The sequence below is a fragment of the Taudactylus pleione genome, unplaced genomic scaffold, assembly GCF_031769625.1.
Source record: "Taudactylus pleione unplaced genomic scaffold, aTauple2 ptg000380l, whole genome shotgun sequence".
NCBI classification, from domain to species: domain Eukaryota; kingdom Metazoa; phylum Chordata; class Amphibia; order Anura; family Myobatrachidae; genus Taudactylus; species Taudactylus pleione.
In genome coordinates, this window is record NW_028284781.1 from 5,764,749 (window position 1) to 5,787,373 (window position 22,625).

General features: G+C 44.3%; 1 protein-coding gene across 2 annotated transcripts in view; it reads right to left on the reverse strand.

The window, feature by feature from the left end:
* WIPF3 (WAS/WASL interacting protein family member 3) overlaps positions 1-21,817 on the reverse strand; it is an 89,334-nt gene extending 67,517 nt beyond the window's left edge. The window contains exon 1 of one of the 2 annotated variants that reach the window (XM_088445410.1): positions 21,738-21,817. The gene's annotated coding sequence lies outside the window, so the exon portion shown is untranslated. The remainder of the gene's footprint in view (positions 1-21,737) is intronic. The other variant, XM_088445411.1, reaches the window with a different exon arrangement.
* Between the last annotated feature and the right edge of the window lie 808 nt (positions 21,818-22,625).

A 22,625-nucleotide genomic window follows, 5' to 3' on the forward strand; every position in this document is an offset into this window, starting at 1 on the left:
GCTCCTATTCTTATAATGGGACATGGTTTGCACCATCCAGTTACACTGTTGCTGAAAACAATATTACCGTACTAGATTGTACATTATGACCAATGTAATAAATACACTCATATGAGACACAGGCAATAAATACAGTTGTTCTATTACCATTAACCTTTTATTTTTATCGCAGCTGTTTACAGAGAATGTTTAAGTCATCACATCAGTTCCATGCATCAGTGGAGCTTACAGTCTAATTGTCCTCCACACAAATACACACTAACATTAAACTAAATGTAAGCAGTAGTGTGGGAAAAATACAGAGCTCCTGGATGAACACGGAGCGACCTGGCATCACTGTGCATTCAATATCAATCTAGTGATTCATTTTTATTTATTATTTTAAAAACAAGGTTCTAATTGCTTAACAAAATCTTAAAGTGGTAGTTAGTCGGACTCTGGAGCTCATTCAGACCCGCTCGCTAGATGCTTTCGCTCGCTCCCAGCGTATGCAAATCTAAAGCACGCCGAGCAATGCAGGCGATCGTATGGCAAGGCATTAGCATGCCCACTATGTCTTGGCGTGCGATCACTGTGTATGCAGACGCCCACCAGCCATTCATAAGACGCCCACTTGCGCACGTCATCTCCTGGAAGTGCATGAAAACATTGGTACATCGAGCACCATCGGATGTGCTCACAGCGCTTGGGGTTGACTATACCTTGCCGCAAGCACTGCGATCACTTCAGTGTGAAATACAACCAGGTGACGTGTACTATGACGGTGCCTGTTAATTATGCACGCCTCTGAAACGGCGTTGAAACACCCAGGCGCGACTGCGTTCGTAACTCCACTATCCCCGTTTCTAGTGGCCTGCCCGTTACCACCAACAAACGGCCTCTCCTGTCACTCATTCAACTGGGCTGTCTATGCTGGGCGAGCGAGTGCTTCCCGATCTTTTGCAGTGGTTCGCGCACGTGCATTGCAATACATACGCATGCGCAGATTGCAAATATCGGCCTGCTATGAGCGATCGCTTCCTAGCGAGCGGGTCTGGATCAGCTCCTCTGAACAAACATTGGAGAGAGATAAAGTGGAGAAGTTGACCATAGCAACCAATCAGCTTTTGTCATTTTATAGACTGTGCTACATAAATGATAGCTAGAAACTGGTTGGTTGCTAAGGGCAAATTCTCCACTTTATCTCTCTCGAAGGTTTAATACACCTCCCCCACAATTGCACCTTGAAAGCACTGAGGAGGTGATTAGGTGAACAAGCAGTGTGTCTCCACAATATGCTACAGGCTTGTGGCAGTATGACTCAGAGCATGGACTTGGTGCAATCTAATGCATATAAAGGATTTGCCAAGGAGATAATTAGCAAATGGAGAGGGACATAAAAGCCAGAATGATGTATCAGAAAAGCACAGCTATGTGTACTGATCAATACTTTGTATATGCCTTAGACATTATGTTGCAAAGTCCATGTTTACAGATAAAAAGGTATCAGAAGAAATGTAACATAATATCTTAATGACTCTCCAACTACAATAAAACAAGTCACATATTTAAGGGTGGAAACACACTAGAATGAGCATCAATCTTGCCGATGGTCAGGTCGATTACCCCTTGATCGCTTGTTCTGTCCGTCATTAAACTACACATGCGTTGCACTTTTTCCAGTGCAAACTCTTGTACTGCTAGTGCAGTAACACATGAGAAATAGATTTTGTTGTTTTCTAACATTGTAAACACAGGGTTCAAACTGTAGTACCAGGAAGGAAGGAATAAGTCCATACGAAATTATTTATTCTATTTTGATGCACTTTGCAGGCATTAGGCACACCTCCCAACATTTGGAAATGACAAGGAGGGACAGGTCGCGTGCGACCGAAAAGGGGGTGTGGCTTATATGAAAATGGGCGGATCCTATGGAAACCGGGGCGGAGCCTTGCTGCTTCCTCCATTTTCCTCACTTTGGGGGCATGCCAAGCACTCTCCAACATGCTGGGCAGCCCCCAGGCAGTCCGCACACATGAGATCAGATGTCGTGCACATGCGCACGGCATCTGTTCTCCTCCTGCACACCCGCTGCTCTGCTATGCAGAGCAGCAGTTTGTGCTACCCCAAATTCCCCCTCACCGTGGGACACTGCGGCCCGCCGGTGAGACAGCCGGACAGTCCCAGAAAAACAGGACAGTTGGGAGGTATGATTAGGTAGGTAGCATCTGTAATGCACACTAACAATTAATAGATGTAACGAATTCCAGAACATTGGGCCTGATTCAGATATGTACGCTAATTCAAACAAAGCTGCAGTCCCGCATGCAGTTTCTGTGCAAAAATATGCAAATGCTGCAGAGGCCGCCATGATATATATTGAGGCACCCACCGGGGCCATCGTAAATCCAAGCAACTGCGTACACATACGCAGCCACCGTCACAGAACATTCGATAATCGGCCATCTGATTAGCCCTATGGTCGCCCAAAATGGCCGCCTGAACTGAGACATCGGAACCAATTTATCAGCGTACTCGATCACAGTAGTAGGCTGAGACAGGCGGCCCAAAAACGGTCGTGACATGCCACTTACGGTAACTGCCCCCAAATGGTCCCTGAATGTCAATCACTTTGCAAGAAATCTTCATAGCCAGCGTCATGGTACCTCGGCGCGTGTGCAGTGCGACAATTATGCGCATATTATGCATAGTCGGCCGATAATCGCTCAGCTGCATAAATATCTGTACTGCATACATATCTGAATCAGGCCCATTTGCTGTTATACTTCATGTCAGTAACAGGATGTAATGCACACAATTCAGTGCTTCATATCATGATTCATTTAGCCTTGAAATTCCTTTGTATCTGCTATACCGCTGATAAGTATTTTCCTGGAAAAAAATATAATACAAAATAGCTTGTTTTCAAATAATTTAAAAAGATAACAACTTTGGTAAAGTAATATAATGCAGACAAACGCACACACACCAAAATGTTATTCTAACAAACCAAATACAAACTGGTTATTCAATTATTAGAATTTTACATCATAGAAATTCTAAATTCTTGTCAACAATTCTTCGGGGGGGAATTCAGTTGTTTTCGCTGGCAGCTCTGACTAATGGGTGCCCGACTGAGTGATTCAATTGTTGAACCGTTTGGGCAGGAGAGCCGCCAGTGCCGGAATTTCTGCTCGCACCCTCCTGAGATGGCGAGCAGAAATGTGAGAAAAGTCCTGGTTTTGGGCGTGCTAATAGGATTTTCGGTGGGTTTAGCCGTTTTATGTGGCTAAACCCTCTCTATTTGGGCACAACATGTGTGAAATGCATGGGCACCCCAAAACAATTGAATATCGCCCCCGATCTACTGCCACTTTAGAAAGGAGATAGGGTGCGATAAAACAATTGAATTGCCCCCTTAATGTCATATGAAACACAACTTTTGTGCAAACTCTGAAAATCATATTAGAGAATATGTACATAGGGCCTGATTCAGACCCGCTCGCGAGCGCATAGCGCTCGCAAGCGGGTCGATGGTGGGGTACTGCGAATACACGCCGCGAGCATTTGCATGCCCCAGAGCGAGAAAGAAATTGAAATGTTGATCGACAGCTCGCTCCATTTTGTAGGCGGGGAGGGGGGTGTGGCTACACAAATGGAGGCGTTCCCGCTTAGCGAGCAGCCAGGAGGCCGCAACCCAAAAAAAAAAAAAAAAAAAACACGCCCTGATTCAGAGCAAGCGCTCTTAAAGAGCGTCCGGCTCTGAATCAGGCCCATAGCCCAAAAGCCTTTGGCCTTTGTGACAACAGTTTTTTTTTTTTTTTTTTTTTTATTGTTTTACAACTTGTAAAAGCGTTCAGTGTTTCTTGAACTTTGAAACCACATACAAGAAATGAAGTGAATGGTATAAAAAATAGTATTAAACCAGCACTTGCATGAAAAAAAATGTTTTTTTAAAAATAAAGAAAAATAAAAAAAATATAAATCACTCCAGCAGACTATGAGACACAGCTTGGCATTGACATTTTTCCTTGGTTTGTTTCTTCAGACTGCTAGCAATGAGTGATAGTTATGCAGATTGCCCATAATGACTGCCACATCAACCACAAACACGTGGCACACGATGTATTCGGAAGGGAGTAGCTCTGTTTTCACTGTGACATGTCCACATCCTCCTAACCCCTCAGCCATCACATGGCATGATAAGAGCCTGTGTCTTTGCCTGGCAGCCATAAGTTTTCCGTAGAAAGATTTTGAAAAGGAGATAATGATTTGTAGGAGGATCGCTGAGACTATGCTATTTAAAGAAAGAAAAAAGCTATATGTGGGACTGCTGATTAAAGTTCAGAGAGCAATTCTTAAAAGATTTACTCTATCATGGGCCTATAAGCAACCACTTCTTCAGCTAGCATCTTCCTATGAATGGCAGAAAGACTACATGATACAGATATATAGGAATTTTGCATGCATGAGAACAAGTAGCTGTCAGTCAGTTTGGACTGTGCTTTTGATTCACTTAGTAAAAAAATCTTAATAAATTCTGTGCAACCTTATCTATGGCTTACGCTACAATTTAAAGTATAAATATAAATAGAATTAGGTTTGTTACTCAAAGTCACAAGTTTAATTCCTGATATTCAAATTATGGAATTTCTCTAACATTGCCTGTAGAATACCCAAACACTGTTACTGTCATTTGACAGGTAGGTTGGGCAAAAGTTAACACAGGCGTGCCTGTGCATTTGAACGTCGTTTCAAGGGTGTGCATAAATTATCCACTGCGACGGCATACGCAGCTTGAGTACTCACTGCGTGGGACGACACTTGCAATTTCTGAGTAAGTCGGACCTGCTGTAATTGTGCGTGAGGGGCCGATATTCCCGATGTATACGCAGGTCTGTGAGGTCTTACGGATGTGAGATAGCAGTAGTGTGCGTCTCTATGCTGGCTTTCTGCTTGCAAACATTAACATATTTTCGCAGCAGATCGTGCATAATCATAGCTGCGATCACAATAGCAAACCGTAGTGAATCAGACCCTGTGTCTATTATCTAGACTTTTGCTTTCATGTTGAATGGCACTTGATTTAGGTGTCATGATAACAAAGACAAGAGCCCCTTTCTTGAATTTGTGAAACGGTGAGAGCTGCATTGCCGCTAGTGTATCCTTGACTGTCTTGTAAATGATGATATATCCTTCCATGCTTACCTGGTGCATAACTATCATCTTGCAGTAGCTACAGTATCTGAGCAGTGGTTTTCTTTGGCATCATGTTAATTGCTGGACGTAAAGCCAGGACACTTGTTTCCCATATTCAACACTCGACACAACCCTGTCCTTGGTGTGATGAACCAGGGGCAGAACTATGGGAGACAATGGCGGCGCTTGCCGCCGGGTACCAGCACTGAAGGGGCACCTCCTCCATTGCCCACAAAATATCACCCCACTTAGGGCTATTCTATATTAGTGTTTTTGTGCATATGTCATATGCTGGGAGAATCAGTATGATTTACAGCTGGACCTAAGTCCGGCGGTTCAAATCTAGACCGGAAGTGAAGATCCCGACGGGGTAAGTAAATTAACTAACCCTAGCCCTCTCACCCCCCCTAACCTCCCCAATAGTGCCTAACCCTAACCTCCCCCTGTACGTGCCTGTGCCTAAACCTAACCCCCCCCTCCCCGCAGCCTAAACCTAACCTCCCCCCGAGGGTGCCTAACCCTATCCCCCCCTTCCCCTAACTTAACCCTCCCAGGTGGGTGCCTAACCCCAAGTCCCCCCCAGGAGCCCCCCTAGCCTAACCCTCTCCCCCCCCGTGGCTGTCCACGCCCGCCTTACCTTTGTTCGGTATGCCGGGCGTCGGGCTCCCGGCGTAGGGTTAATGATAGGCGTCGGGATTTCTACACCTATAATTAGACCCATGCCGGGATTTGACAGTCGGGAAAATGGCGGTCGGCATTTCGACCATCGGCTTCCTGACTACATACCATGATGGGTATACACTATACAATTATCTGTCAAATATCTGTCCAATCTGGCTGGTTGGAATAAAAACCTGGTAAAGCATTGGAGCAAATATTCAACCATTTAGTCCAAACACTGCAAAACAGACAAAAATGATTGTTCAAATTGGTTAAATTCGTTTGATTTAACCAGTTGATTGAACGACCATTTTTGTCTTTTTTCCAGTGTTTGTGAGGAAGTGGTCGATTGTCATTTGCTGCCATACATTACCAGGTTTTCATTTCAACCAGAGAAACGTGGGGACCAGATGCTGCGCACAACCTATTTCCTGAACTCTGTATATTCTAAATATATTCTAAAGTAGTAGAACCCAAAATGATGAGAGGGTACCAACTAAGAAACAAATGTTGCTTTTACTGATAAAAGTTTCACAATAATAGTCACTACAATTGTAATGCAATATAATATGGTGCCTGTAAACCATTGGTTATACACCAACAGATTAAACAAACAAATAAACACAATGGACAATGCTGCAATATGTCAAAATTGTCAGAAGGAAAAGTAAACAAATATAAACAAAAATAAACAAAATATAGACAAATGTAGACAAAATATAAATAGCAAATGTGCCGATCTATTTGTGAATAGGCACTGGTACTGGTCTCAACCTTAGATGCCGCCAACTGAATAGTCAATATGATAGATGGTTAAAGTATAGTGTTTAGTCAGGGAGATCTAGCGGCGTCCCGCTAGTTCCAAAGGGGTACCTCGGTGGTATGCTGTAAGTCCTGTGGATGTCTGTACGTTGCCCGGGTTATTCTCCGTGTAGTGTGGGGGAGGCTGGCTGTGGCGAGCGCCGGGGATCACTCTGCGTCACGGGCGCCCTGAGTGCTGAGATCACGGACACTGTCCCTGCTGCCAGGGGGCAGGTCCGTGCGCGTGCACCAGGTGCCGGACAGGGGAGAGGGGTGCCTACGGTCCTGGCTTGCGCAAGCCGGGGGCCGCGGACGACTCTGCACCAGAGGATACTTACCCGGATGCCAAGCTGCCGGTCCCGGCGGTCTTCGTCGGCGGTGATGGCGCGCTTCTGTTGCTCGTATTAGCTGATGTTAGCCGGACGTCTGGATTGACAGGTATTGCTGTAGCAGGTTTTCTAGATGCACCAGGGGTTGCTGTAGCAGGTTTTCTGGATTGCACCAGTGGTTGCTCTAGCAGATTTTCTGGATTGCACCAGGGGTTGCTGTAGCAGCTTTTCTGGATTGCACCAGGGCCTGAACATCTCGTTACTTCCTTGGTGTATGGTTCGTGCTGTTTCTGTATTCAAGTGTATCCCTAAAGGCTGCTACAGCAACCCCTGGTGCAATCCAGAAAACCTGCTACAGGAACCCCTGGTGCAATCCAGAAAAGCTGCTACAGCAACCCCTGGTGCAATCCAGAAAATCTGCTACAGCAACCACTGGTGCAATCCAGAAAACCTGCTACAGCAACCCCTGGTGCATCTAGAAAACCTGCTACAGCAATACCTGTCAATCCAGACGTCCGGCTAACATCAGCTAATACGAGCAACAGAAGCGCGCCATCACCGCCGACGAAGACCGCCGGGACCGGCAGCTTGGCATCCGGGTAAGTATCCTCTGGTGCAGAGTCGTCTGCGGCCCCCGACTTGCGCAAGCCAGGACCGTAGGCACCCCTCTCCCCTGTCCGGCACCTGGTGCACGCGCACGGACCTGCCCCCTGGCAACAGGGACAGTGTCCGTGATCTCAGCACTCAGGGCGCCCGTGACGCAGAGTGATCCCCGGCGCTCGCCACAGCCAGCCTCCCCCCCACTACACGGAGAATAACCCGGGCAACGTACAGACATCCACAGGACTTACAGCATACCACCGAGGTACCCCTTTGGAACTAGCGGGACGCCGCTAGATCTCCCTGACTAAACACTATACTTTAACCATCTATCATATTGACTATTCAGTTGGCGGCATCTAAGGTTGAGACCAGTACCAGTGCCTATTCACAAATAGATCGGCACATTTGCTATTTATATTTTGTCTACATTTGTCTATATTTTGTTTATTTTTGTTTATATTTGTTTACTTTTCCTTCTGACAATTTTGACATATTGCAGCATTGTCCATTGTGTTTATTTGTTTGTTTAATCTGTTGGTGTATAACCAATGGTTTACAGGCACCATATTATATTGCATTACAATTGTAGTGACTATTATTGTGAAACTTTTATCAGTAAAAGCAACATTTGTTTCTTAGTTGGTACCCTCTCATCATTTTGGGTTCTACTACTTTAGAATATATTTAGAATATACAGAGTTCAGGAAATAGGTTGTGCGCAGCATCTGGTCCCCACGTTTCGCTGTATTTACCCACTGGATGAGGTCAGGCATCCCCCAGTGCAGCAGCATACCTGTGGCAAGCAGTACCATCTACACCACTTGCGCAGGACCTACAATCTCTCAAGAAAGTTTCATTTCAACCAGCCAGATTGGCCAGATATCTGACAGATAATTGTATAGTGTATGTCCTGCAACAGACAGACAGACAGACAGACAGACAGACAGATAGATAGATAGATAGATAGATAGATAGATAGATAGATAGATAGATAGATAGATAGATAGAGATATGTGCCATACATTATTTACTTTCCCTTTTTTTTAAGGGGGCACCAAATTATAACTTGCCTCTGGGCGCCTGGGATGAATTTACGCCACTGTGATGACTGTTATACCAGTATATTGCTAGATGAAGATTATGTGGAAGGTAGAGCACAGAGCTGATGTAAAGTGCAGACATCTATGGATGGGAAAGTATAGTGTTTCTGTATCCCTGCTCCATCTTCTATCTCCTGGGCTATGTGCTTATGTAGCCCATTTACTATTAAGTACAATGAGAATACCACAAGGTTTGTTCATTGTAAGATTAAGCAAGCTTAACATAGCCAATAATGCCTGCATGAGGGAGCCCTTACAGAAAATCATTTACTGGTGTTTTGATTATTATGTAAATTCACAGGGGCTGTCCATGTTAGGACAAAGGGCCTGATTCATTATGGATCGTTATTACGATCGCAGCTGCGATTATGCACGCAGGTCCACTGCAAAAATATGCTAATGTGTGCAATCACAATGCCGTCGCGGCCTAACATCGCTCACATCTGTAACACTTAGCAAAATAGCGAAACCATCTGTAACATTGTAGTACCATCGCAGCCTCACGCACAGTTGTACAAGGTCTGAGCTTATTCAGAAATTGCTAACCTCATCGCTAGTAGTGAAAGCCCAAGCTGGGTATGGTATCGCAGTGGCTAATAAATAAATATATATATATATATATATATATATATATATAGTGTTCACTCTAGGTCTGGTGGGAGGCAGGGCGCCGGACCCAGAGTTAGGGCACTTTTGCTCGCCCGAAAAAGGGGCATGACCAAAGAAAAGGGGGCATGTCTGTATGACGCGTCCCCTTTTCGCCACTCCTGGGGGTGTGCCCGCAATAACGGACATGCCGGGCAGCCCCCAAGCGCTGCGGTCACGGTGAATGGATGCCGGGCGCATTCGCCCGGCGTCCATTCACCGGCTGTGACCGCTGCACCGCCATTTTGACCACCCGCGGGACACAGCGACCCGGGACACAGCGGGCCGCTGCCCTGGAGGGCAGGGCGCGTTCTGCCCTTCAGAAATCGGGCAGGGCGCGTTCTGCACTTCAGAAATCGGGCAGGGCGTGGCGTCTCGCTAAAACAGCCTAGCGGGAACACTATATATATGGATTAAACAATATAAACCAATGGCGGTGAGCTGAGTTCAAATTTCCCTCTAGACATGTCCACATTTGAGCAATCGTCCTAAACTTGGTGGAAACAATGTTGTCTTTTGTTTTCCTGTGCAAATTTTCCTAATGCTAGATGAGGATTTAGTGGAAATCTACAGTTCTTTTGTTTTGATGAATATAATATAAATAATTTATGTTATATTCATCAAAACAAAACTTCACTTTAAAATTATTGTTTCAGCAGATTGCTCATGCTCTGATTTCAATACCTTATGCATTTGTTTCCATTAGTTTGTAATGTGGGAGGATAGATTAAGGGCCTGCTTATATTAATTCAGTAATACAATGCCTCAAAACATAATAATGCTCCTAAATTGGAGAGCACTTACATCTCCCTGAATGTTCTGTATCTATCTATACAGTTGCAAAGAGTACTAAGCTGATTCCTCACAGTGGTTCTGAAGCTGCAGTGACAGGACAATTACAGTAACCACCAGTGGTGCATATTGATGCTATTTCATTGCATTACAGTATGTTATAGTCTAGCAATCTTCATGTTGTGCTCATTGCTGTGGCACATACAGTATACTATATGATTAGCAGCACACAGAGTTGTACTCACTCCAGAGCTGCATATTTTCAGATGTGTCTTCAAATGTTTGCAGCATAGGATTATTTAAATGGGATCCAATTAAAAAGCACATTTAGGGGACATCCACAGTTTTTTGGCAACCACATAACATTTTCCTGCAAAAGGACTGGAAGTTGTAGGTGCTCAGAGGGTGCTAATAATCGGGAATCACCCTACATTTTCAATGGGTCGCCTTTTGCACCTCCCAGTGCAATCTATGGAATCGGTATGCGGCCGGCGGCTCAAATCCCGATAGCGGAAGCCCGGCAGGGGTGAAAATCCCGAAGCTACAAAAGGTAAGTATCGCTAACCTTTTTTTACCCCCTAACCCTCCCTTAGGGGAGCCTAACCCTAACCTCCCCCCAAGTGCCTAACCCCCCTCTAAGTGCCTAAACCTAACCCCCCTTCCCCCGCAGCCTAACCCTAAGTCTCCCGAGGTGGTATCTAACCATAACCTTCCCCCAGGGGTGCCTAACCCTAACCCCCCTTTCCCCTAGCCTAACACTAACCCACTCGGGGGGTGCCTAACCCTAAGTCCCTCCCCCCGGAAGCCCCTAACCTAACCCTCTCCCCCCCGGCAGCTGTCGGCTTACCTTCGATCGGTAAGGCGGATGTCGGGCTCCCGGCATAGATCTAATGACAGGCGTCGGGATTTCAACGCCTGTCATTAGTACCTTGCCGGGATTAGACAGTCGGGAAGCTGGCCGTCGGGTTTTCATCTGTCGGCTTCCCAACTGCTTCCCCAATCTATATGGAAATGCACATTTTATGTGCATTTTATCTGTCATAATAAAAACATTAAACCCACAAAAGAATGTTTTAGATCTTAGGTGGTTTATCAGAAGCCCTCACTATTACTAATGGCAGCAGATAGTTGTGCTGGTCATTCGGCTCTGGCAAGAAGAATCTGGTTATCCTTGCACATACTGTAAAAGGTGTCTCAGTAGGCTTGGAGGACTATAAAATATTTGCTTGCTGATTGCGTCCTTCTTATGTTAACATCCTCTCATACATCTCTTCTAAACCTATACATATTAACAGCATATAAAAGGTCTGATACCTGTTTTTTCAAATGTAATTCTCTATCTTTGAACTTTTAAAAGGTAAATTATAACTTTTATTCTAAAACCATCAAAATAAAATACTAAAGCTGGCCTTACACGCAATAATTATCGTGGCGATCCGCCCGATATCCGTGGATCGCCCCAATAATTGTAGCGTATGCGGGTGACCGAGGGTTAAATATTGCTTGGTCGGGCATGCCGGATTGTCCAGCATGCCCGTCCGATGTGATATTTATGAGGTAAACTGTCGGCCGCATCGGGCAGTGTATGCCCAGCAGCGGCTGACAGAAAGACATTTCCGGTGTTCCTTCTCATGGAAGGAACAGGGAACTGTCTCCTCCCCCGGGGGCGGAGCGCAAATGTCGGGCTAATACACTGTGAGTAATCTCAAAGTGTATGCCGCAGACATCTGCGGCTGGCAGACTACCAGATAAAATGTCTGTCGGTCTGACAGGCATTTTATCTGGCCGTATATGCCCAGCTTTAGGGATATGCATCAGTCAAAGATCTGATGACCACTATAAAAAGATTTTCCCCCAAATCACTCAATCCATAAAGATTACCCTGCTCAGTATATGGCAATTAAAATGAACCTGCTGTCAAGGCTGCTGTACCTATTCTGATCCTTGTGCTCAGATCCACCATAATCCAGTTACACATGTGGTTTGTCCTGTATAGAACAAACCTGCAAGATAGAATTTTATAAACCTAAGGCTGGGTACACACTAGATGACCGACAATCTTGCCGATGGTCGGGGTGATTTACCTTCGCCCTGGACCATGCAACATTGCTGTTACAAACTAGAAGATGTAATGAATGACAGAATGATCACTCGGTCCATCCTTTATTTTACTACATAGCCCCGCCTGCAATAAGGTTTAGTAGAGGGGTATTTTGGGCATCTAGAGTAGTGTAGTACATGTGATTAGTCACCTCCACTTAGGTATAGTTGCTATAGTGAGATGGGTATATTCTGTCTCACCCCTTTAGGAAGAGAGAAGGTCGTAATTGATCACCATTCTTCTATTCTTCTATTGTTTTAATATTGCAGTCAGCTTGAGAGCTCCAGTGGTACTGAGCATGAGAAATGGTTTGAGAAATAGCAAATAAGATCAATGCAAGTTCAAATCACATACAGTACAAATAGGGACTGTGGTTTATATTATACATCTTGCAAAATTTAGTATATGGTTCTCAAAAACAACAACTTTTTTTTTTTTTATTATTATTTTTATATTTGTTATATTCGGTATGTTATTTAATGTTCTATGTGGGGCTCATTGTTAATATAGATTAATAACATTCAGATTCTCTTTCCTATGTACTTTTAGAAGTTTAGTGGGGAAGTGGTCCATCAGGTATGGTTGTATGGATTATGAGATTAGGTATACATATAACATACTTGCCTACATTGTATTTCTCTTTTGCTGGAGTCTTGGGGAGAGGAGAAAGATCGGGTCGCAATGGGGGCGGGGCCTGTCATATTGCGTCATTAGGCCCCGCCCCCTCCGCGGTAAATTGACGCGATTGGCGTAAATTTGCGTAAGGGGCGGGGCTAAATGACGTGATTCATGCAGAATCGCATAATTAAGCCCCGCCCCCTACACAGAGACCCGCGATTTCCGCAGAAGTTCTCCCCATTCTGCCCACTTCACTAGCAAGTGGGCAGAAAGCGGGAGAAATGCCTACCCTTCCGGGGGTGCGGGAGGTTACCCGAAAAATCGTGAGCCTCCCGCGAAAACCGGGAGGGTAGGCATGTATGACATATATACATGTAATTACAGTCGGTTAGAAGAGATATAGGTATATTACATCTATCCTTGCAGTAGGAGTTAATGTGGTTATCTACTAGTCTTGTATTTACAATGAGTGCACTCTGATTGAGAGCTCCAGTGGTGTGGAGCATGAGAAATGGTTTGGGAACTAACAACATAGGAGGGTATAAGTTCGAATCCCATATGTGAAAAAGATAAAATTAAAAATAGGGATGTTGGTTTAATTAATTTTTAACAATGGTTCATTTTTATTATATTATAAGACCTCTTGATATTATATTCTTTTATATATATTTATTCTTTTTTAATTGATATGTTGTTTCAATGATTTAAAGATATATTGTGATTATTTATTTATGTGCATTTGAGCTTTCAAGACACCAAGTGAAGAGTTGATTTTATTTTTTTTGTTTCAAAATGGTTTTACATGTGTTAAGAATGACAATCAGAACATTGGCATCATGTGGAGAGTGATTAAATAACATTGCATCCTATCAGGAAAAAGGAAGCTGTATATAAGGGGGGAGAATATACTTTATCCCATTCATGCTCTTTGATAAAGCTTCATGTAGTGGAAGCGAAACTAGTTAGAGGATTTTCATCAAGTGACACAGTCGTTTTGCTGACCCTGGACACCCGCTTATTTCCACGGAGAGCCATAAGCGCTATATATATTGCGGTGACGGTGCCCGCTGGCTGGATTCAGGACGTGAGAGATAATCAGGCGGTCAGCCTCAGGATTTCCCCGTCAGAGGATAACCTTGTCCATTGGCCAGGCGGTAGGAGATACCAATAACCGCTACACTTCTTCAGGATATACAGGTGGATTATACATACGCTTCAAATTAGCATGAAGTCCATGTTTCCTAAATAACATTATACTGTTTACATCTTTGGAAATCATTTCAGCGTTATCCCTTGTTTAAAACCCGGAGGTAGAATCAAGGGGATATTAGGACTCTCACATGTGGACTTTGATCGGGTGAGAACTGTCAGAACAAGATTGGTCACATTATATATGAAATATACAATTTTTTATATATATTTTTTATGTTTTTTTGCTTCCTTTAGTAAACTTGCCAGTTATGCAGGTTTTTATTAGGAACTAAGAAGTTCCATGGTAATGCATGATAGTCTGTATAGACTTTTACAATATTAAGGTGATTGTTATATGTCATTTGTATACCACTATTGACATGCTTATTGTGTGTTTATTAAATATGTTAGATTTATTTGGTGTCTTGAATTAATTTCTGCCACGTTAAGTATTTATTTGTAATTACAAGTCCTATTAGCGCAACTCCACCAGTGTATTATTTACAAACTAGAAGATGTAATGAATGACAGAATGATCACTCGGTCCATCCTTTATTTTACTACATAGCCCCGCCTGTGATATTGTGTAATTGGCCATGCAGCACGGTCGATCACACTATATTGCATGCGACCTGCGGAAGAGCGCAATTGGGCATACAAACTGCATGATGTGCACGATTTGCCGTTTCAATTTGCCTCAAAACAAATCGGACAATTTATTATGTAGTGTGTATCTAACCTTAAGTGCACTTCTTCCAAAGGGGGAAGGAGTTTCCTGGATAATCCACGCTACTACTTAGCCTCCCATCTAAGCCAAGCCATAGCCTGGTTTGCTCCCAACCATGCCCCGAGATGTATAGACCTAGTGACTACAGTCTGTAAAGTCCTCTCTCTGGGTTTCATTGTTGGGGTCCAAGACAAGGGGAGACCTGTTCTAGCACTCTCACATCCTGTCATCAATTTTCCGTGCCAAACTTCAGACCACTTTAGAACGGAATCAGTATAAAATCCCGGCTGTCGGGATGCCGCTGTTCAGAATACCGACAGAGGCATCCCAACAGCCAGAATCTCAACACCCATAGCAAATAATGGTAAGTCTCCCTGTGACCGGATGGCTTCCAGCCCAGACTCTCGATCACAGGTTGAGGTTTGCGATCCCCACTTGACCTTGGGGTATCAGGGATTCCCGCTTACCGTCAGTGACCGCCTGTCACTGACTCTGCCCACTGCGCCGTGGGCGTAATGATGCTGCCACCACCAAACTCTACCATCAGCGTTTGGAACCGCTTCTTAGGTACATCAGGCTCCTACCTCGGCACCTGGAACCCCCTCTGCTGCGTATGCGTTTGACTAGCTGCGGCCACACCGCCTGATTGGTGTCGGCTGATTCCTCCCGATTCCTCGCAATGGACCAGGTCTGCACGGTAGCTTGGCAGAGGGCTTGAACTTGGAGACAGGGAGCTCTTACCTAGAACAGCCGGAGAACGGAATAGTGTTTGGCGCAATTCTGTTGGTCGCAGGATTGAGGCAATTGAAGTCAGGCAAGATGTTTATTGCTCAAAGTCTTAGAAAAGACTCAACCTTCTGAATAAAGGGCTACATTTAGCAGACAGGAATCTTATCAAGTCAGCAGTTCTTCTCCTCAAAGAATTTACAGGGTTGTACATATACAGGGCTCACAGGCCCTCTTTTTAAATCATTCGTACACACAATATCACAGGGGGGTAAATCCGCCCTGTGTTCCCCTCAACCAATCATGCTGTCTCACAAAATAGAAAATAAATACGTCTTACATTTCACAGAAATTAAATCAATTTCCTTGATACCACCTAAAAACATTTGGTTTCCTAAGCACAAACTGAGTTAGCATATACTGTTTCTGAAAAGGTAAATATAATGCAAATTTCTATTGCATTCGTCTTTTCACATGTCTATGACTATACCAGTTTTGGCTTTCCCAGTCTTAACACCTTCTAAGTTCTTACACACAATAGAAGCTTCCTAAACACAAACAACTTGCTTTCCACAAACGTGCAGTGGTATTGTACACAGACACACACCAGAGACCTCTGCATTGCATTTCAATGAAAGTGCTGTAAACAAAGGTTTGGTCACTACGTCAGGATAATTAACATGTCACTAGGAGGTGAGAATGTCTCATAACCATTTGACTTAAATGTTACAGCCTTCTAAAACAAAACAACTTATACATTCCTTATAAGTGCATAGGCTAAACATATTTTAAGAAGTAAATTTCCACAACTGCGCATAGCACATTGAATGACATGTTCAAACACATTTCATATACATTCGCAGTATGTGGCATGAGGGTTAATCCCTTCAGTGCCGAGGCAGCCATTTTAATCACGTGTGGTCCGTCTCCGGCCACGCTCCCCCTAACCCCTACTCTAACTCTCCCTCTCCAGTGCCAAACCCTAACCTACCCCCCAGTGCCTATACCTAACCCCCCCCCCCCTCCCTGCACCTTAAACCTAACACCCCCTCTACGGTGCCTAAACCTAATCCTAACCTCTCCGCACCCTAATCCTAACCGTTCCTCCCCAGTGACTAACAATAGACCTCCCCCTAGTGCTTAACCCTAACTTACCTTTGGGATACCTGTGCTGGTATCCCGACCTGTCAGGATTTCGGTGCCGGTATTTAGACCGTCGGCATCCCGCACGCCGGGATGCAGACTGCATCCCCTTTAGAACTACTTCCCTCCCTATGGAACAACTCTGAACTTCTTCTTGGTCTTGGTCAGTTCAGGCTCAACAAGGGCATTCATACAGAAATGGATGTTTTAGATATTGGTCAGTGCGCCAAGACCCTTTGTATACCTACAAATAAGACATGTTAATTCTCTCCAAGTCAGATACCACCAAACCTGTGACCTCAATCAAGTCTCCCTGCTACTGCAACCCCCTCCCAAAGGGTAATGTCGATCCCCTATAATTTAGCAGGGTTGGGTATGAAATGCCGATGGCCGGGAAGCCGTCTAACTACATACCAATGCCGCAAGCCCGAACGCTGAAGATCCCGACTGGTACTGTTAGGTACCCTAAGCCTCCCCTCTACCCCCCCCCTAACCCTCCCTTAGTGGTGCCTAACCCTAACCTCCCCCCACTGGTGCCTAACCCTAACCTCCCCACGGGGGTGCCTAAACCTGACCCCCCCCCCCCCCCCTACCCGCACCCTAACCCTTTTGGGGTGGTGCCTAACCCTAATCCCCCCTCCCCACACCCTAAACCTTATTCTCCCGGGGTGGTGTGCAACCATAAGTCCCCCCAGGAGAACCTAACCCTCCTCCCCCACGGCTAAGCGCTAACAGTGCCCAGTTTACCTTCCTTTAGGAAGTAGTCTGTCTAGATTCCAGCTTCAGGCTCAAGACTGGCGTCAGGATTTCGACACCTGTCTTTAGTCCCGCGTCAGGATTTAGATGCTGGGATTTAGTCAGACGGCTTCCCGGCCGTTGGCATTTTGACCGCATCCCATTTAGCAAGCAGCTATTCCTAAACATCAGTGCATTTGGACAGACCACCTTAAGAAGTCTCATAGCACCCAAAAAGAAAAGGGGTATTATTTTTCTCAACTTTTGACAAAGAGAACTTATACATCATATATTTACAGTGGTGTCTGCTCCTACCAGTCTGCAGAGGATCTTTGACACAGCTTCTGGAGAGGATGCGGGGAGAAAGGCTCATTAAGTAAACCTGCTGTGAAATATCAATATTATGGGATGGAATCACTTACCCTCTCACTAACTTCACTATAGTACCCATCACGTAAAACTTTTGGTGTATTCAACATGCGGTAACCAACAAACAATCTACAGTTCCTCAATGCAGCCAGGTATCTGAGGTGCCAACCACTGGAAGCACCCAGACCCCTACAACCTCCTTTCAGAAAATCTATAGCACGATTTGGCACCTTGCAACACTGGAGAAATCATCTGCTAACCTAAATAACAAATAAACACAAATATGTGGCTTATGGTACTTTTACAACAGGCCAACTGCTTGCAGTGATTCTTCTAGAGGATTTATAGACCTGCTCCTGTAATCTCTTAAACTCAATATTCCCCTTAGATCATAACAGTTATGACTATATAGGTACAAACTTCATGCAGCCAGGGTTCCCAGTTATAACCTCCAACCACAAAAATAAACCACACACACCTCCCCTCCCTCCTCCTGTTGCTTGTATATAATATATACACACACATGCTAACACATTTCTCTACCAGGCACACTCGCAAGTTATTTACCCTATTTGCATCTAATTGTCATACTTCAGGTTTGCTTACCACCTGTTTGTCACCTACCATGTTTGTCATTATCTTGTATGGCTTCTGTTGTATTTATAGAAATATAAAAATAAAGTGGAAAGAGAAAATACAGAGCTACAAATTGCTAAAGAGGTACAATTCTGATCAAACACTTTAGGATTTTTGTTCTAATGGGCAAACCAATACTCTGTCAGTGTAAATGCATTGAAAGGTGTGTGCACTGCTGTGCTAGTATACACGACTTAATACAAACTGACAATAGTGTCCATAGTAAAAGTACATTTTGAGGGTACTTGTGTACTTTACAGACTCATTGCAGAGAGAACCCAAGTGTCCTACACATTATTATCAGTCATGGTAATGTCTAAATCCCCTTCATGGAGAGGACCCTGACGTCATCAGCCAGTGTCCAGCGTCATTCCCTACCATCCAAGTGGGCATATAACCTTGGGGCGAGCGTAGTGAGCCATCGAGCCCAAAGCATGGCGAGCGCAGGGGACAACTTTCTTCTTTAGGTGGGGACAACTTTCGGTACTTGTGTACGTAAAGTACACAAGTATCATTGAAAACATTCATTGGGTTCTCTCTGCAATCAGTCCGTAAAGTACACAAGTACCATTTTGAGATAAAATAAAAACAAATTTGTTAAATATAGCACACACTGGACAGTGTCTGGAGTGCTATGTAATCAGTGCTCAGTCACCACTTTAAAATCACAACCATAAAGTTATGTCATATGCTAAAGATAGATCACTAATTCAACTGAATAAGGAACTGAAACAATGAGATGATAACAGTATCGGGCACAGGGTGAGAATAACTCCTGTATGGCTGTGCACACACTTGAACGACCTGGCAATCTCGCGACGGTCCAATACGAGGCAATGATATATCCTGACCATGTACACAGTACACAATCTGCTCCAGTATTAATATTACCACATCGTACTTGCATCTTCCCATCTAATTTGCAGCACATCAGACGGGAAGATGTGACCACACAATTCATCAAACACACACTATACGATATCCACTGCGATCCATTGCAGATCACAAGATTGCCCAATACATCGTTTAGTGTGTACCCAGCTTAAGGGGTCTATTCAGCAATGATTTTTTACATAAACAAATGCAGAAACTATCATTTCCACATTTTTCATGTAAATCCACTATTCAGCAATGGGTTAATGGAGAAGATAACACAATTATCTTCTCCATTAATTCCCATCTCACAGAGTACCACACTGTAGGTATCAGCCATTGATCTCTACAGTGCTTTAATACTTTTTGCTATTCAGTAAAGCAAAAAATGCTAAATTACAAGATAAATCTTTACTTTATATAATGCCATTTTAAAATGGCGTTATATGAAGAAAATACATTAAATTACCCGAAAACTGCAGGGACAGAGGGAAATTTTCCCATAGGTCCCTGCAGGATTGTGTCTCCGTCCCTGCTTTGCAGTGACCGCTGGCAGGTAAGTCACTACTCTAGTGCCTGTCAAACCTGACAAAATTGATTGACATATGTATACAGGCTTTATATTACCCTGTATACATTTATTTTTATGTGCTATTATATTTAAAATGTGTATATATACATTTTAAATATAAAAGCACATAAATATACTTGTATAGAGACTAATATAAAGACTGTGGACCTCATTCAGAGGCGCTCGCTATTTGCGGTCGTTCGTTTAAAAAAAAAGGGGTGGCTATTCAAATGAACCGTTCGCTCTTTGCGGTCTGTTCACGCCTCTAAGTCTGAACGAGCGAGCAAAACTTGCGGTCGAAATTTTGAAAAATACGCCCCCTGGCCGCTCGCACCATACGTGATGTCCGCTATTTATTAGATTAATCGAGTACATCGAACAGCGTATGAACTGCTCGCTATTCTTGTGGCTGGTTTTTCCTACCACTATATTGCGAGCAGTTCTGACTATAAAACAACCAGGTGACGTGGTCACTGACGCTGCTGTATTAATTATGCACACCCATAAAACGCCCGTTTTGACCTTTAAGCACGCCTGCGTTCTGAATTCCACTCCCCGTTTTCAAACACCTTCCCGTTACCACCCACATACGCCTCATCCTGTCACTCAAAATAGCAGGCATTCGCTATATAGCGAACAAATGATTTTCGGCCGCACTGACTGGTTCGCGCATGCGTATTACAATCCGTACGCATGCGCAGATGAGCGAACATCGGTAAGAACGAACAAGCGGCCGCTTACGAGCGGCTCTGAATCAGGCCCTGTGTTCACATGTCAATCAATTTGGGCAGGCTGTATTTGAACTTACCCCTCCGCGGTCACCTCAAAGCAGGGACGGAGACTGTTTGGAATCACATGACTGAGCATGCGCAGAAGCAGAAACCGAAAACAATGCCTTCTGTAACATCACAGGGACAGCGTGTTACCGCATCCGCTGTCCCTGCAAAAAATATTGCTGAATAGCAGCCATAAGTTTCAATAATTGAAATAAAAATTGTGACAATGTTGTTCGATAATAATCTGGGCAACATCGTCACTGTTGCTGAATAGACCCCTAATGCTGGCCATACACGCTCTGCAATTATCGGGACGATCCGCCCGATATCGGCGGATCGTCGCCATAATTGCAGCGTGTATGCGGGCGACCGAGGGTTAAATATTGCTCGGTCGGGCATGCTGGATTGTCCAGCATGCCCGTCCGATGCGATATTTACCCGGGAAACTGTCGGCCGCATCGGGCAGTGTATGCCCAGCGCGGCCGACAGACAGACATTTCCTGTGTTCCTTGGAACAGGGAAATGTCTCCTCCCCCGGGGGCGGAGCGCGGATGTCGGGCTATACACTGTGAGATTTCTCTCACAGTGTATGCCGCGGACATCTGCGGCTGGCAGCCAGCCAGATAAAATGTCTGTCGGTCTGACAGACATTTTATCTGGCAGTGTATGCCCAGCATAAGTGATATATAACATAGCCTTGTATTACCTAGCAGTGGATTTGGATACACTGTAAACTAAGTGACAGGACTGATAGAGGCTGTGGAGGTATAATGTCCATGCACTTTATTTTATATGTAATGCATTACAAACTACAAGGAAGTGGTGATCCCATGTAATTACATAGAGAAATAGTGAAGTCATACCTCTGCTGTGTGTCAGGGAATCTGTGCATTGCCTGCCAGTGATGCCAGAACGTATTATTACATACTGTATGAGTGGCATCTCGCTCCAGTTTAACTGTTATAAGTCTGATTTACAATTATTATTAATTATTATTATCCTAGAATAATTTAGGTTTCTGTTGTACTCCTACTTGTACTGTCCTACAGCCTTGTAGCATAATCCTGTACAGTAGTTGCACAGCGACCTTTGCACCTGCTGTGCTATATATAAGTGCCGGTGTGTCCGGTGTATGTGTGGCAGAGTCAGGCTGTGGTACTCACAGTGCGTCACTTGCTGTTCCCCCTGCTTGCCCCCGGCCGCCGCTGCTGCTGCCTCCTTGTACACCGTGACCTGCGGGTACAGTGCAGTTTGTTTGCTCCTTGGGCGGTGCTGGGAATGAGTTGCAGGACCGGGGCGGGGGGTGCTTTGAGGGACGATCTTAGTTCTAGGGGTGGGGACTGTGTCACCTGCTGTATGGCTGTGTTTATGGCAGGGCAGGCAGGCAGGCACTCCCATCAATAACACTACATGCCTGACAGCTGATGCTCTATATCATATGGTATAACATGAATATCTATTCTACAGGGTAATAAACGATTTAAACTCATTGCAGTCGACTACGTTGATTAATTTGCATAAGATGAATTAAAGATATAAAATTATTATAGAACCAAAATAGACAAGGAGATAAATATGTTACAGTATATCACAACCACTAACGCTGAGCCGGTTACTTTATAAATAATGGGAATTAAGTATCCCTTGCTGTAAAATCTAAGTATGTTAGACACCATCACCATATAACAGCAGGGGGCTGCCAACCATTTGCAAGGAGCTGTGATGTGACTTCTATTTATATTACATAGAAGGAGGTACATTATTTCCTAGAATAAACACGTTTCTGCTTGAAACAAAGCAAGTTACTTGAATGAGGCGAATCCCACATGCATCCAAGTGTGTTTAACCTTTCTGAGTGTTTTGTATTTAATCATGGAATACTTTCTAGAGATTCATGTGTCTTCACCACTCACTCACTCATAGGTCTATTTAATTAACAATGATAGTATATACTACTATGCACGTACACTGACATTAGGTGCCCAAGGCAAAAATATATACAGTATGGGATCTATTTATCATACTGCGATAATCCCTACTTCTCCCTCATG